Raw genomic sequence first — 18,411 nt, 5'->3', positions numbered from 1 at the left:
GGTACCATATCTGTGTCTCCTGAATTGCAGGCAATTTCTTTACCACTGAGTGGGACTTCTTAGATGACTGCAAAAAACTGAAACTCCACTCTTGAGTATACACACAACTCTCACACTCCAAGTCATAGCACAGAGGCTACAATAGATTGAAAACTGTCTGGCATTCTGCTCAGTTTGCCAGGACTGCCCCAGCACACCAACAGCCTTCACCAGGCTCTTGTTCCAATTCCTCTTCCTCTGACAATTCTCCCCACAAAGGAGAGTTGTTGTCAATGAGATTGTGAACACTTGGAGGGAACAGAGGCAGGTGAGACCCTAGCCTTGCCTCTAACCAGGGTGGAGGCAGCCATTGCCAACACCTGCATCAGTGCACACACTTGGATGAAGCAAAACTAGCTCCAGGATGAAGACTGCCATCTCCAGAGCACAAGTCCCTGCAAACACTTAGGAGATGGAGCAAAATCAGCTCAATAGTATGGTACCAATGCCTCTGACCCTGACCCAGCCTCTAACCAAAGCATGCATACCATGGAAGAAAAGTGAAACCAGCACACAGAAATGAAGCTCCAAACCCTCAGGCCCCAGCCATGCTCCTAATTTGAAGACTTCCTTCTCACCCTACATAAACCCAGCTCCCTAAGGACTTTTGCTCTAGTTGCTCAGGTTCAGACAGCCATCGAGCATAGAATTTATAGCTTGTACTTGGCTCTGACTCTAGCCCATCAAATTCAAGCCCTATCTCACACCAAGGCACTGGCTGCCAACATAGTTGGGGGAAAAACACAGCCTGTGCTCACTTCAGATCCATCTCTCCCACCAAAGCCACTGGGTACATGCAGACTGCATAGGGATGCTTCCACACAATGACACACCTTTAAGACCAGGATAGGTAACTATTTCACCTGAATTCATAAAAAGAAAGTTAAACAAAATAAGACAGAGGAATATGCCTCAAATGAGATAAAACCATAACAAAACAGAGATAAATAATTGACTAGATAAAGAATTCAAAACAAATAGTAATAAGGATGTTATAATAGATGGACACAGTGAGAATTTTAACAAAGAACTAGAAAATATAAAAAAGAATCAGTCAGAGCTGAAGAACACAATAAATGAAAAGAAAAATACATGAGAGGGAATTAACAGAAGATTAGATGATACAGAATAAAACGTGATCTGAAGCATAGAATAGTGTAAATCAGAGGGGCAAAAAGAAAAATTTTGAAAAAATGAGAATAGTTTAAAGGAATACTGAGACAACACTAAGTCTACCAATGTTTGCATTATAGGGGTCCCAGAAAGAGAGGAGTGAAAGGGGAAGAAAATATATTTGATGAAATGATGGCTAAAATTTTCTTGAATCAGATACCTAGATATAGGAAACACAGTTAGTCTTAAAGAAGATGAACCCAAAGAGACATTATTAATTAAAATGGCAAAAGTTAAAGAAAGAATTGTGAAGGCAGCAGGAGAAAAACAAAGACTCACATATAAAGGAACCCCCTCAGGGGGGGCAGGCAATTAGGCTATCAGATGACTGTTCAATAGAAACTTTGCAGGCTACAATGTCATGACATATTTAAAGCACTGAAAGGAAAAAAAATATATAATCTAAGCTGCTCTACAGAGCAAAGTTATCATTCAGAATTAAAGGAACTATAAAGATACAAAACCTACCTTAAAGTAATGTTTCAGGCTTTTCTCAAGTGAAAAAGAAGTAAAAATAAGTAGGAAAGGGAAAATTCTACTGTGAAAGGTAAATACACAGTAAGGACTGAGGACCAACCACTTAAGCCAGTATGAAGATTAAAATTTTAAAATTATAAAAGCAACTACACCTACAATAAACAATGAAGAGCTAAGGTGAAGATGTAAAATATACATCAAAAATACAAAATGTGCAGAGGGGAGTAAAAAAACTGTACATCTTTTAGAATGTGTTTGAACTTCAATGACCATTTTAAAACAAGTAGATATAGTTATAGGCCTACATATATGAACCCTATGGTAACTAAAAATCAAAAACATATGATAGATACACAAAAACTAAAAAATAAGGAACACAAGCATACTACAAAAGAAACAAAAGAAAATTATCAAGCCACAAGGGAAGAAACAAAAAAAAAAAGAAGAAGAAGAAATGAGCAGACAACTACTCAACCAACGAGGAAACATCTTACAGAAAAACTCAAATTAACTTTTTGGCCAACCCAATACATGCCTATCAATAATTATTTAAATGTCAGTGGACTAAATGCTCCAATCAAAGACATAGAGTGGCTGATTGGATTCAAAAACAAGAATCATCTATATGTTGTCTATAAGAGACATCACTTAAAGACACACACAGACTGAAAGTGAGGATATAGCAAAATATATTCCATATAAATGGAAATGTAAAGAAAGCTGGGTTAGTAATACTCACATCAAAGTGCACTCAAAACAAAATCTTTAATAACAGACATAGAAGGGCATTATATAGTGATAAAGGGATCAATGTCAGAAGATATATTTGTCAAAATATATGCACCTAATATAGGAGCACCTAATATATAAGGCAAGTGTTAACAGATATAAAGGGGAACTCAACAATAATACAATAATAGTAGGATGCTTTAATACCCCCACTTACATCAATGGAGAAATAATCCAGAGAAAAATCAATAAGAAAATAGTGTCCTTAAATGACATATTAGACTAGTTGCACTTAATAGATATCTACAGGACATTTCATTCAAAAATCATGGGATACACATTCTTTCAAGTTCACAAGGAATGTTATCCAGGAAAGAACACATGCTAGGCCACAAAACAAGTCTCAACAAATTTGAGAAGATAGAAATTACAACAAGCGTCTTTTCCAACCTCAACAATATAAAACTAGACCATTTTTTTGTTGTTGTGTGTGCTCAGTCATGTTTTGTGACAGTTGACTCTTTGTAACCCCATGGACTATAGCCCACCAGGCTCCTCTGTCCATGGAATTTTCCAGAGAATACTGGAGTGAGTTGCCATTTCAGGAAGAAAACTGAGAAAAACACAAATATGTGGATACTAAACAACATGCTACCAAAAAAAAGTCGGTAAAAGAAGAAATCAAAGAGGAAATCAGAAAATACCTGAGACAAATGAAAATGAAAACGGTACTTTCAAAAAAAAATCAATGGGATGCCACAAAAACCAGTACTAACAGGGTCATTTATATTGATGCCAGACCTTCCTTAAGGAGAAAAATATCAAATAAACAACCTTACCTACCCACTGAATGAATTAGAAAAAAAATTAAAAAGCCCAAAGTCATTGAAGAAAGGACATAATAAAAATCAGAGAGGAACTAAATAAGAGAGAGACCAAATAAATGTAAAGGTCAGTGAAACCAAGAGCTAAGTTTTTGAAAAGATAAATAAGATTGATAAGCCTTTAGCCAGGCTCATTAAGAAAAAAAGAGAGAGGCCTCAAATAAGATAAGAGACGAAAGAAGAGAGATAAAGTTGATGCCACAGAAATGCCAAAATTTCATGAGAATACTATGAATAGTTATATGCCAAGAAATTGAACGACCTATAAGAAATGAATAAATTCCTAGAAACATACAGTCCACCAAGACTGAGTCACAAAGAAATAGACATTCTGAATAAACCAATTGCTAGTAGTGAAATTGAACCAGTAATCAAAAAAAAAAAAAAAAAAAGATAGACAAAAGTCTAGGATTGGTTGTCTTCACAGGGGATTTCTACCAAACCTAAAAAGAAGAGTTAATACCTATCCTTCCCAAACTATTCCAAAAACTGAAGAGGAGGAAACACTCCAAAATTCATTCTATGAGGCCAGCATTATCCTGATAAGCCAGACAAAGACACTACAAAAAATAAAATTACAGGCCAAAATTTTTGATAAATTGTAAAAATCTTTAACAAAATATTAGTAAATCAAATTCATCAATATATAAAAAATGACCATACATCATGATCAAATTGGACTTATTCCAGAGATACCAGGATGTTTCAATGTCAACAAATCAATGTAACAAACCACATAAACAAAAGGAAGGATAAAAATTACATGATTATCTCAATAGATGCAGGAAAAACATTTGACAAAATTCACTACCCATTCATGAAAAAAAAAAACTTTAAACAAAGTAGGTATAAGTGGAACATACCTCAACAGAATAATGGCCATTTGTGACAAAGCACAACTAACATCATACCCAAGGGTGGAAAGCTGAAAGCATTTCCTGTAAAATTACCATTTCTGTTTTACAGAGTATTGGAAGTCCTGTGCTGTGCTATGCTAAGTCACTTCAGTTGTGTCCAGCAGATTATTGGAAATCCTAGTCCTAGCAATCAGATCCTAGATCTTAGCAATCAGACACAGAGAAGGCAATGGCACCCCATTCCAGTACTCTTGCCTGGAAAATCCCATGGACGGAGGAGCCTGGAGGGCTGCAGTCCATGGGGTCACTGAGGGTCAGACATGACTGAGTGACTTCACTTTCACTTTTCACTTTCATGCATTGGAGAAGGCAATGGCAACCCACCCCGGTGTTCTTGCCTGGAGAATCCCAGGGACGAGGGAGCCTGGTGGGCTGCCATCTATGTGGTCGCACAGAGTCGGACACGACTGAAGTGACTTAGCAGCAGCAGCAGCAACCAGACAAGAAATAAAAGATAAAAATATCTAAATTAGAGGGGAAAAGTAAAAGTGTCACTATTTTAAGATGACATGATACTAATTTTATATTACAAATATATATAAAAAACTAAACTATCCAAAGATACTATTAGAATAAATGAATTCAGTAAAGTTGCAGGATACAAAGTTATGCAGAAATCTGCTGCTTTTATACACTAATATTTAACTATCAGAAAGAGAATGAAAGAAAAGAGTCTCATTTGCAGTCCTGTCATAAAGAATAAAATACTTTGGAATTAACTGATGAGGTGAAAGACCTATACTTCAAAAACTAAAAGATACTGATGAAGTAAATGGAAGATGATCCATAATAAATGGAGAGATATCCCATGTTCATTGATTGGAAGAATTAATATTGTTAATATTATTCAAAGACTGGAGCGACTTAGCCATAGCAGCAGCAGCAATATACAAAGTTAATGCAATCCGTATCAAAGCATCCATAACATTTTTCACAGAAATAGAACAAATAATCCTAAAATTTGTATGAAATCACTGAAGACTGAGCATAGCCAAAGCAATCTTGAGGGGGAAAAAAAAAAACAACAAAGAACAAAGCTGGAGACATCATGTGCCCTGACTTCAAACTATACTACAAAACTTCAGTAATCAAAACAGTGTAGAACTGGCACAGAAACTGACAAATAGGTCAAGGAAACAAAATACAGAGCCTAGAAATAACATCCTTACATATTATCAATTAATCTGTGACAAAGGTACAAGAATATACAGTTGGGAAAAAGACAGTCTCTTCAAAATGTGTGTTGAGACACATGGACAGCTACATACAATAAACGGAAATTAGGACATTTTCTCATACCATATACAAAAATAAACTCAAAATACATCAAAGACCTATATGTTGATGAAAACATAGGCAATACACTGTTTGACTTAAGTCTTATCACATGCCTGGAGCCTGTGCTCTGCAACAAGAGAAGCCACTGTGATGAGAAGCCTTCACACCGTAACAAAGAGTAGCCCCCTCAGCACAAGAGAAAGCCTGCACACAGCAATGAAGACCCAGCACAGCTAAAAGAAATTTAAGAAAAATTTAAAAAAGCTCAAATTATAAAAACTCATATATCTCATGACCTTGATTTTCACAATGATTTCATAGATATGATACAAAAATATAAGCAACAAAAGAAAAATATGGATAAATTGATTTTCATTAAAATTAAAGACTTGTAGTCAAAGGTCATTATTTTAAAAATTGACAAGATAACCTACAAAATTAGAGAAAGTATTTGCAAATCATACATCAAATAAGGATTTGTATTCAGAATATATAAAGAACTATTGCAAGTCAACAACAAAAAGATAAAAATCCAATTAAAAATGAGCAAAGGACTTGAATATATACATTTCTCCAAAGAAGATAAACAAATATACAACAAGCATATGAAAAGATGCTTAACATCACTAGTCATTAGAGAAATGAAATTCAAAACCACAATAAAGGACTTCACAGCCACTAGGATATCTCATAATATAAAAAGGAGAATCACAAGTGTTGGCAAACATGGAGAAACTGGAACTCTTGTATACTGCTGATGAGAATGTAAAATAGTTCAGCTGTTGGTTTGGTGGTTTGTTAAAAAGAGAATCGAATGCAATAGAAACCTACATTCCATTCTTACGTATATACCTAAAATAATTGAAAACAGGTCCCAAAGCAAGTATATGTATACACATGTTCATGACAGTACTATTTACAATGGTTAGAAGGTGTTAACAGTCCAAATGTCCATCAACAGATTTTATGAATAGAGAAATTATGTGATATACATACAGTGGAATATCACTTGTCCATAGAAAAGCAATGAAGTATTATTAATAATAAAATACTACAGTATGGATGAACCTTGAAAACAGTATGCTAATGAAAGAAGCTAGGCAATTTAAGATCGCATATTTTATGATTCTATTTGCACAAAATATTCAGAATACATAATCCATTGAAACAGAATGCATATTGCTGTTTTCCAGGGGCTGAGGTGGGGGTGCAAATGAGGAGAAATTGCTTCATGGATTAGGGGTTTTATTCTGTAGTGATGGAAATGTTTCAGAGGTAGGTAGAACTGTTAGTTGTCCAACCTTGAGGATGTGTTAAATGCCACTGAATTACTGACTTTAAAATAGTTGATTTTATGTTATGAGAATTTTACCTCAATTTTCTTAAACTTTGCTGGTGCCCAGTACACGTTTTAAATGTTAATCTTCTAAATATTTTACTTCTATTAACATAATCGAGAATAAACAAGCTTCAAACTGAAAAGAAAATTAGCCAATTAGCAGGTGTAGAAATTGGAAACAGGAGGTTAGAGGAAATGCTGGAAGTTAGAATCACAGTAAAAACACTGTCCAACTTTCGTAGCCAAGATGACATTCCCAATTGCCTGTCCTTGACTTGACTAGGAATAGGAGAGATATATCTAGACCTTTCATTCAAGACAAGGGGAAGAAATAGAAAATAATCCTCCCAATCCATGTCTCAAGGAGATGTGCTTTCTGCACTTTTTTCTTTCCAAAAAGAAGATGGCAGATAGCGTTATTTCTGTGTGTGTGTATACATGAGCACTCAGTCGTATCTGACTTTTTGCAACCCCATGGACTGTAGCCTACCAGGTTCCACTATCCATGGAATTTCCCAGGCAAGAATACTGGAGTGGGTTGCCATTTCCTTCTCCAGGGGTCTTCCCAACTCAGGGATCAAACCCATGTCTCTTGCATTCTCCTTCATTAGCATGCAGGTTCTTTACCAGTTGAGCCACCAGGGGAGCATTCATTCTACAGTAGGGAAATCTTCAGAGACAGTGAGCCAGGACTGAGAGATAATTGAGCAAGACCAAGATTTCTCAGCTTGCCTAGATACTCGTAGAAGGTGATAACTGTGTTTTAACTGAAGGTTAAGTATTATAGTAGAATAGACCTTGAATCTTAAACTACACCTGAGTTCAAATTCCAACTCTGTCCCTTAATAGCCCTGTGACTGCATGTTATTTACTTAGACATTTCAAACCTCAGTTTTCCCTTCTCTTAAATGTGAAAGATTTTTGTGAAGATAAAGTGAAATAGATACAAAATCTACTTGTGCTGGCACACCATGGTAGTTACTCTTCTTCAGTCAAATTACAGATGCCTTCTCCCTCCTATTTGACTCCCCTCCAAAAATAAGTAGAGCTGGTTGATGAAGAAGGATAATAAATCCAAAAACTTCAATCACAAAAAATACCAAAACAGTTATAACGAGTGATGAAGGCAAGTATACAAAGCATTGTTTTTTAACCTGGTAAAACAACCTGAATGAGGAAAGATAAAAGCAGATTCCTCGAGGAAAGGTCAGCAGTATGACAGAAAGAGGATGCTGAACAATTTCATCCCAGAATCCTTGCCTTTTCTATTGTTCCCATAAGAAACCAACAGTATCCACATCCCATGAGCAAGAAGGAAGCTCAGCTAATGGATGAATGACAATGAAAGAAGAATAATCGCTTTCTTGTCCATGTCAGGAGTCTCTAAGATTTAGAATGCTATAGTGACTAACAACAATGTGGGTATAGATCCATACAGATGATTCAATTCTAAGATCACCTACTCACTAGCTATGGACCTTAGGCAAGTCACTTTCCTTCTCTGAAACGGGATTCTCATTTATAATGAATAATATTCACCTTGTAGGGTTGTTAATGTGTATTGTGCAAGATAAAAATGTAAAGTGCTTAGCACTATGCCAAGCGCATGGTCAATAACCCATAAATGTTCATCCCGTCCCTCTTCCTATCACATAAAAGTCTACTTTGTTTCACAGAGACTCCTCTTAAAGATGAGGCTGTCATAAAAATGAATCATTATCTCTACCTTTCTTTTCATTCAGATTACCACTTAAGGGTCCCCTGCATCATGTTACATAGGTTCCTATCAATTTGGTTCAATTTAAAAGTTGAAAAACAAGAGGCTTTTGTCAGTGGAAAATACAACAAATTAAAAGTTAGAAGCATTGAGTTTAGCCCTAGCTTTTCTGCTAAACAGCAAACCATCTTTCTGGGCCTGTTTCCATATAGTGAATGAGTAGTGTGGGCTCAAGTATCCCTTCCAGTTTTAAACTCACATGACATTAATCACTAAAGCTGAAGGACAAGTCACAGCCTTTGCTAGTAAGAAGAGTCATGGCCATGTGGCTATTTGAGAGATTTCAAGAGGTCAGCTAGCTTGTTTAATGTTAGAATGACTTAAGCCCAGCACCTAGGATGGAGATCCTATATAATTCCTTGCTGACATTTTCTAAGGTTTATTCTCTGTGAAAGTAAGCCTCTGTGATTTTATATGCATAGAATAAATAGAGTATGCAAATAACATGGGTATATAATAGTCATATGTTGATGTAATGAATCAACCTAGATTCAGAGATATGATGATGAATTCTTTGGTATGGAGTATTTTTAAGTAATCATAAAATGGGACCTCAAAAAGAGAATTTTGTTACTTGGTCTGAAATATCAATACAGTCTACTTTCAGGGCTGAGGGCATTTTCTCCTATTTTCAAAGCTACTTACTTAAGATTTGATCCCTGTACTTTGAAAGATGAAACCTAACAGGACTTACAAAACTTCACAAATATGTATGTGTGTGGCACATGTCTCTGGAGAAGGAAATGGCAACCCACTCCAGTATTCTTGCCTAGAGAATCCTGTGGACAGAGGAGCCTGGTGGGCTGCTGTCCATAGGGTCGCACAGAGTCAGACATGACTGAGGCGACTTACCATGCATGCATGCATGCGTTGGAGGAGGAAATGGCAACCCACTCCAGTATTCTTGCCTGGAGAATCCCAGGGACAGAGGAGCCTGGTGGGCTGCCGTCTATGGGGTCACAGAGTCGAACACAAGTGAAGTGACTTAGCAGCAGCAGCAGCGGCACATGTACACACATACACTCCTCTTCTCCCAAAGGAGATAAGATCTATTTCTCAAATAATTAATAAGTCAGTTAGATGTGATTCCAAGGAGACTTGAACTGTCTTCACCTAATAAATCAAGCCATCTACCAATACTACCATGGGTAGAACTTCTAGGAGGCCAAAACTTAGGGAACGTTATTTAAACGGCAAATTCAAAGTCTCCAGGTTAAGGACGGGATGTGGTAACTTGTTGAATTCATCTCCCTAGTCCAAGAAAGAAGCAAAAACTTCTTCAGACTTTGAACAGAAAACTAAATGCCTCTGGGGCACTCATGTTCCTCCTGGCCTACATATCTTAATGTATCACCTTCTCTCCACAGACAATATGAAATCTAGAGACCCAGTGTCACATGTGATCACTGCCCTCGAGGTGCTTGCAATCCAGCCAACACTCCACATGTACACACAGAAGCACAGACTACAGAGGCTGAAAAGGTTCTTTAGAGATCATCCAGTCCAATGTTTTTCACACTCTCATAGATCTTTCAAGGGCTTCACAGAAGGGCCTTAAACTGACATTAAGAAGGGCCCTAGGGAAATTTGTGTGTGTGTGTGCAGCCTTATTTTTTTTGAAACTCCCTTCTTCATATTTTATATTTTTAAATTTATTTACTTTAGTTGGAGGATAATTACAATATTATGATGGTTTTTGCCATAGTGCAGTATAAATCGGCCATAGGTACACACATGTCCCCTCCCTCCTGAAACCCCTCCTACCTTCCTCCCCACCCCATCCCTCCAGGTTGTCACAGAGCACCGACCTTGGGTGTCCTGAGTCACACATCAAACTCCCACTGGCTATCTGTTTTATATATGGTAATGTATACGTTTTAATGCTATTATTGCAAATCATCCTACCCTCACCTTCTGCAATTGAGTCCAAAAGTGTGTTCTTCATAGTGGCATCTTCTTTGCTGCCCTGTACATAGGATCCTCAGTACCATTTTTCTAGATTCCATATACATGCATTAATATATGGTATTTGTCTTTCTCTTTCTGACTTACTTCACTCTGTATAATAGGCTCTGCTGCTGCTTCTGCTAAGTCACTTCAGTCCTGTCAGACCCTGTGAGACCCCATAGATGGCAGCCCACCAGGCTCCCCCATCCCTGGGATTCTCCAGGCAAGAACACTGGAGTGGGTTGCCATTTCCTTCTCCAATGCATGAAAGTGAAGTCGTTCAGTCATGTCCGACTCTTAGCGAACCCATGGACTGCAGCCTACCAGGCTCCTCTGTCCATGGGATTTTCCGGGCAAGAGTACTCGAGTGGGGTGCCATTGCCTTCTCCATAATAGGCTCTAGGTTCATCCAAATATTGGAGGTAGGGATTTCATAACTAAAAGAAAGACTGAAAACCACACCTCAGATCCAAATTTTTCATTTCAAAGATGAAGAAATGGAGGTTTGGATATGTCCAGCAATCCATCCAATGTTTTGCTCCAAATGTTTTGCCAAGTCACAAAGTGTTGATGAGAGGAGAATACATTTTGCCTTGTGGTATTACTGCTGCTGCCAAATGCCAGATAAGAGCCGAAGACAAATGATATGAGTGGGTGCAATCACCAGGACGGCTTCCTAGGGGAGGTTGGACTTAAACTGGGTTATGGCCTGTGGGGAAGGTTTCAAGGGTTGGAAGGAGGAGGGTATCCTGGCAGAGGTACAGTCTGAGTAGAGGTGCAGGGACATGGATGCATCAAGAATGTTTTCCCAGCCATGCCTTGTGGATCTATATCTCCTACCCACAAAACTTTACTCCTATTCTGACAAAATCTTTTCCTATTGACCCTTTCATAGTGGTGTCAGCACTGGAGGATTCAGCTTTGGCATGAACCCTGATGAGCTTCAGTTTCAACAGTTGGCATGATCAGCTAACTCTTGGTTTTTATATCCAACAGCAAGCTTGGAAATAAAATATCTAAATCTTATCCTATATACTGATATGCCATAATTTACAGGGCTTTTTGATTATGTGTGGCTAGACATTTTTAAATTATATCTTGGTACCCATTTCCTGCCCATAATTTTGTTGAATTGTCATGATCACAAAAACCATTCTTCCCAGGAGATACTGTATCTCTATTTTTACTTAAAGGACACAAAGAAAGCAAGGAGTTCATATTGCCTTTGGTATAATTAGCATCAGAGAAGATTATAATAAATTGTCCTGTTACAAGTAAAAAAAATGCTGGGAGTTGATATTGTTGCTCATTAACAATGATTAAGTTGCTTGACATTTTATGGCATAACCGTTGCCATAGGTATGAGGTGAGCATTCATTACAACCACCTATGGCTAACACAAAATTAGCCATCACAGCAGGTATAGGGTGTATGTTCATTATAACACTTTATCTCACTATAAAATGGGAGTAATACAGGGGAGATGACTCACTGAAAGTCATGCTGCAAATAAATCTTTGAATCAGGATTACGACTTCAGTCTCTTAATTCTTAATAAGGCATCCTTTCTTCTAAGTCACCATAATTTGAAATATTTTCTCAAGTATAATAAGACTGCTTGAAATTTGCCTCCATCTTTTCTCTTGCTCTTCATGGAATAGCCAGTTTGGAAGGGCATGTGTATTAGGTTCTCCAGAGGGGGAAAAAAAAAAAACCAAACAAACATAAGATAATAGGATGGGGTATGTATGTCTGGAGAGAGAGGGAAAGAAAGCAAGAGAGACAAACAGACTGATTGTGAGGGACTGGCTCACATGATTATAGAAGCTGACAAATTCCCAGACCTGCAGGGTGAGTCAGCAAGCTGGAAACCTAGGAAAGCCAATAGTATAGTCCCAATCCAAGTCCAAAGGCCTGAGAACCAGAAGAGCCAATGATATAAGTTCTGGTCCAAAAACTGGGCAGTCTTAAGACACAAGAAGAGCCAATGTTTCCGTTTAAGCCTAAAGACCTATGTCCAGCTCAGGTAGTTGGGCAGGGGGCAGTTCACTCTTACTCAGGGATGGGTCAGCCTTTTTATTTTGTTCAGGCATTCAACTGATTGGATGAGGGCCACTCACACTAGGGAGGACGATCTTCTTCACTCAGCCTACCAAATCAAATGTTAATCTCATTCAAAAATACTCTTACAGACACATTCAGAATAATATTTGATCAAATATCTGGGCATCCATGGTCCAGTCAAGTTGATACAAATTTAGCCATCACAGCAGGGATGGGGTAAACTTTTACCTCTTTGTCAGGAAAAAGAAAACTTGGGGATTCATCCACTTTCTCTCTTTCTGCTCAGAGATAGATCAGCATCTCCAAGAAAGTAGAGCTTATTTTAAAAAATTTCTAGACTGAATGAAGTTTCCAAAACTAGAGTTCCTATGGAAGAGATTTCTATAGCGAAATCTATAAAGGGACTGAGGAAACCATGTCCCTGGCTCTATAAATAGAGGAAAGATTAGTAGTTGAACCTGCCCTCACTCCCTTTGCAAATTGTCTTTTATTTGGACTGGTCCTACCTTGCATTTTCCCCTCTGTTGGAGCTTAGGCAGGGTTTGGAGCATCAAGTGATATCAGGCAAAGGAGCCATGCACTATAGGAAAACATGGAACTATAGCTGTAGATAAAGGTAGATTACAGAACCAAAATATAGGAACACATCAAGAAAATTGTCCAGTTCCAGGAAGTTTTAAGGAAATTGAAGGCCAGAAGAAAATAACAGATTGGAGTCAGGAGAGTAATCAGTAGAAGACTCCAGAAGCTAGATGGCAAGGCAAATGCAAGGAAAGAGTCAGAATAGCAGAGGAACCAAAAGAAACCAAACAGTTTCTGTCTGACACGAAATGTTTTAGACTTTTTTGCAGGATCCTAGGACCTCCTTGCCAGGATCTGGCTGTTCTAATACCAATACTGCTGCATGTCGCAGAATCAGGATCTTTGTCAGAAGGATCTGCCAAGGATTGCGAGAGACCCACTGGAGGCTGGAGGTTAGGAACAGATTTCAGTGGCAGGTAGGAGAACTGCAAAGACAAAGCCAAGAAGAAAGGAGACAGTAAAGAATTTTAAAGTATCTAAGTCCTGTTTGTGACTAATCTTTCTCAACCCCCAAGGATGGGTTTCATGGAAGACTTCACTGTGTCGAAATCAGGCTAGACAACTGGTAGAAAATGCTAGTCATGCTGCTGGTAAATTTCATATTTAATGTTGCTCCAGTGAAATATTTACATGCAGTAAATCCCATGGCAATACACTTCTTTCCTCTGAAGACTTGAGGCAAGTTAGAAACCCTTACCAACCTAATTTTCTTTTTTGTGATTATAATTTCAGGACTACCATAAACTCTTTCTCATCCCCATGCCTTTTCTAGATTCCACACCCCTACTTCATGACAGTTACAATACAAAACAATATATGGGTATTGGTTACAATGTCCTATCTTGAATGATAGATGAGAGAGAACTTATTCATCCATTCAACACATGTATTGAGTTCCAAATATGTGCCAGACATTTCTCTAGGCACTAGCGATATGGCAGTGAGAAAACCTCACAAAAATCCCCTCTCTCTCATAAACTTTGTATTCTTGGGAGCTTCCTAATGTGCTGGCTAGAGGACCTATTAACTAGGACTTTTGATCTTTCCTCATACACCCATGAAAAACAAACAGCTTTTCACTGTAACCAGCTCTTTCTTCTCTGCCTGTACTTTAAGAGTTTAATGGAGTATCTGAATCCTAGGAAAGTATTCCTATTCACCATCAAATATGACAGAGGATTGGGGTAAATGTAAACGTGAGTGTGACTTAGAACATCTGATTCTTACAGTATAAATACAGTATCTTCCCTCACTATTTCCTTGAATTTCTATCTACTCCAAAATGTACTCGCTGTTGTTGTTTAGTTGCTAAGTCGTGTCTGACTCTTTGCAACCCCATGGACTAGACTGTAGCCCACCAGTCTCCTCTATCCATGGGATTCTTCAGGCAAGAATACTGGAGCAGGTTGCCATTTCCTTCTCCAGGGGACCTTCCTGATGCAGGGATCAAACCTGCATCTCTGGCATTGGCAGGCAGATTCTTTCCTGACCTAAGCCCTATTTATCAAGCTCTCGGGCTGCTTAAATCCACACCCCTTAGGGCCATCAGAGAAGGCAATGGCGACCCACTCCAGTACTCTTGTCTGGCAAATCCCATGGATGGAAGAGCCTGGTAGGCTGCAGTCCATGGGGTCGCTAAGAGTCGGACACGACTGAGCAACTTCACTTTCACTTTTCACTTTCATGCATTGGAGAAGGAAATGGCACCCCACTCCAGTACTCTTGCCTGGAGAATCCCAGGGACGGTGAAGCCTGGTGGGGTCGCAGAGTCGGACACGACTAGAGCGACTTAGCAGCAGCAGCAGCAACCTTCCTAGACTTCAGTTTTCTCAGCAAGATGTGTCAGTGAACTAGTAAGTAGTTCTTTAAAATAAGAAAATTATTCTTTTGACTCCATGGCCCTTGTCCCCTAGTGTCCTTATGGGGGACTCTTTATTAATCATCCTATGTGCATGAAAAATGGTCACAAGCATAGAATATATAGTAGCCTTAGTGCTTGGAGCATGCTGAATGTGCTAAGTCACTTCAGTCGTGTCTGATTCTTTGTGACCCTATGGACCGTAGCCCTCTAGGCACCTCTGTCCATGGGATTCTCAAGGCAAGAATACTGTAGTGGGCTTCCATGTTGATCTTCCCAAACCAGGGATTGAACCTGCATCTCTTATGTCTCCTGCATTGGTAGGTGGGTGCTTTAATATTTGTGCCACCTGGGAAGCCTTGGAGCAGGTATATTCAATGATCTTGACTTTTCAGTAGCTCTTATTCTCTTTATATTCCATATTTGCAAGGAGACACCAAGAGGGGACAGGAGGATGGTGGTGGAATGAAAGATTCATTGACTAGCATATAACTGAGACTCTGCACTTCTATCTCTGCTCCATTTGGAATTGGGAAATCTGAGGTCTGGGGAGTTTCACAATAGACATTAATGTAAAATCATTAATTCAAAAAAGATTAATGTAAAATTCATTCATATCTGTGTGAATTGAGAAAATTATGAATATTCTACTTTACCATTGGTTAGTGGAGGAAAGCTTTTCATTTTGATTTGGCTATAAGTTATTAATTAGATAGAAGCACCTATACTGATCACCTGGAGGTTTTTCAGTGTTGTTTTTTCTTTTCTTCTTCTTGTCTTTTCCCTGCCTATCACATTTACTATCTGGGTTGGCACAGTGGACACCATTTAATATTGTAAATCCAAAGGATTTTTTGGAGCATCAAGTCAGTTCTCAATTACATGCAAGGATGGGGCAGGCAGGCAAAAGAAAAAGGGAGAGGTGACAGATAATGCCCCATAGACCAGTAGAATCAACACTTTCTTTCTACCCTAACTCCTACTAGTCCCTTCCTTAAAGCTTCAAACAAAAAGAAAGTAAACTGATCTTCTGCCAGTTCCTTCTATCCTCTTATGACCCTGTGGTATAGGTGGTAATAAGGAGGATAAAGACCCCAAAGGCTGGAAGCCAATGGAAGTCATCATGCAAGTAACCCAAAACATCAGGCAGCTAGATACATATCCCTAGGAGAGTTGAGAATTGACTGCTATTATGAGTGGAAAAAGTCAGTTGCAGTCAGGTTATTGATTATTTTGCAGTAGAAAAATTATCCTCAGTGCCTGAACCCCTGGAAATATGAACTATGAGAAGAACACATTTTCAATAAATAACATAAGCTGATTTGACAGGGATCTGAATCTGGCTCCAGCCAAAATCCAAAAGTAAGAAATGAAGGAGGCAGCTGTACCTTTAAATTTGGATCATGGCCAACGGCAGGCCCCAGAGACTCAATTTTTATTTTTTTCTGCCTCTGCAAAAAATACTTGCTCATCTCATCACATTGATAGTGTCCTGTCAGCACTGGAGGAACAAAGTGTATGGATGTATTTTTAAAATTGGGGCCTAAGAATGTCACTCAGGTGATGTTCCTTTGAATTTCCAGGGTGTTACATTCCCTTCATCAGATCCTTTGGCTGGGGGCCAGGGTATCTGGGGGAGGACTGAACAGAGGACTTTTCAGGCTCAAAGGTCAAGACCTTTTTGTCAAGACCAAAGCTCTCAAGATTTCTGACCATCAATGGCCCAGAGCCTTTGAATCCCTCCTTTTGGAATTCCCCGGCAGGTCCAGTGTTTAGGACACTGAGCTTCCACTGCAGGGGGCCCTGGCCTGGGAACTAAGATCCCACAAGCCGCATGGTGTGGCCCAAAAAGAGAGAAATTCCTCCCCTTAAAATCTGTTCTCAAATAATTCCATCAGTGTACTTTGTCATGAATGGGAAATAGAGAGTCACTTCTTTGCCCAAGTTCCTCATCTCTTAAACAACCGGTTTAAAGAAAATATAGATCTGAAAATCAGGAAATTTAACACAATTCATAGCATTAACAATCAGTACATTCATTGCTAGACATGAATGAGAGGAGAACGTCATTGTTAAATACAAACCAAGCCTATTTATCTAAAACCCACATAAAACAAGTGTTTTTAGGCTATAAGGTGTTTCAGAATACAGGTAGTCATGGAAAAAGTGAGCAAGTTAGTTTGGATGAGAGGTTTCAGCCTTCAGTTCAGTCCAGTCACTCAGTCGTGTCCGACTCTTTGCGACCCCATGAATCGCAGCACACCAGGCCTCCCTGTTCATCACCAACTCCCGGAGTTCACTCAGACTCACGTCCATCGAGTCCGTGATGCCATCCAGCCATCTCATCCTGGGTCGTCCCCTTCTCCTCCTGCCCCCAATCCCTCCCAGCATCAGAGTCTTTTCCAATGAGTCAACTTTTCGCATGAGGTGGCCAAAGTACTGGAGTTTCAGCTTTAGCATCATTCCTTCCAAAGAAATCCCAGGGCTGATCTCCTTCAGAATGGACTGGTTGGATCTCCTTATAGTCCAAGGGACTCTCAAGAGTCTTCTCCAACACCACACTTCAAAAGCATCAATTCTTCGGCACTCAGCCTTCTTCACAGTCCAACATGACTACTGGAAAAACCATAGCCTTGAGTAGACGGGTCTTACCAGACTTCAAATGTTCCATCTGCCGGCCCTTCAGTGGTCAACAGATTCTGCAGAAGGAACATGAGGTGGCTGCAATGACTACTCCCAGAAGGCTTCCACTCTCTGGGCCTCTGTATCCTCAATGATAAAACTGGAGGGTTATTTTCAATTATCTTCAACATGCCTTCCACTGCTGACTTTTCCTTACTTCAGGGTCCCTTCCACAGGTCCTGTGTCCACTTCCTAAGTAGGTCTTCTCCAGCTCCAATGGTACTGGCTTCTTCTGTAGACTCAAAAGTTTCTACTCCTAATTTTATTCTCACTGAAACAGTGGAGGGGCTGGACTGAGGTCTTGTGGTCAGCCCGATTCTAAAATGAGCTTCCAGGAATCCCAGTCACTGGTTCATACCCACCTTTCCTCAGTTATTCAATGAAACACTCACCTAAGTACTGCTCTAAAGGTATTAGCAGAAGTAATTAATTCCAAAATCAGCTGACCCTAACAGAGGATGATTATCTGGATGGTACTGACTTAATTGCATGAGCCCTTTAAAAGTACAGAGTTGTTTGTTTGTTTGTTTTTCTGGCTAATGAGAAAAAAATCAGGGAGATATGCTCCAGCTGGCTTAGAAGAAAGCAAACGTTCATCTTGTGAACTGCCTTTAGGAGCCACATAGCAAGGAATTATAGGTAGCTCTAGAAACTGAGAGCAGTCT

This window comes from Capricornis sumatraensis, chromosome X, assembly GCF_032405125.1.
Source record: "Capricornis sumatraensis isolate serow.1 chromosome X, serow.2, whole genome shotgun sequence".
Classification (NCBI taxonomy): domain Eukaryota; kingdom Metazoa; phylum Chordata; class Mammalia; order Artiodactyla; family Bovidae; genus Capricornis; species Capricornis sumatraensis.
Note: the sequence above shows the minus strand (reverse complement) of the source record.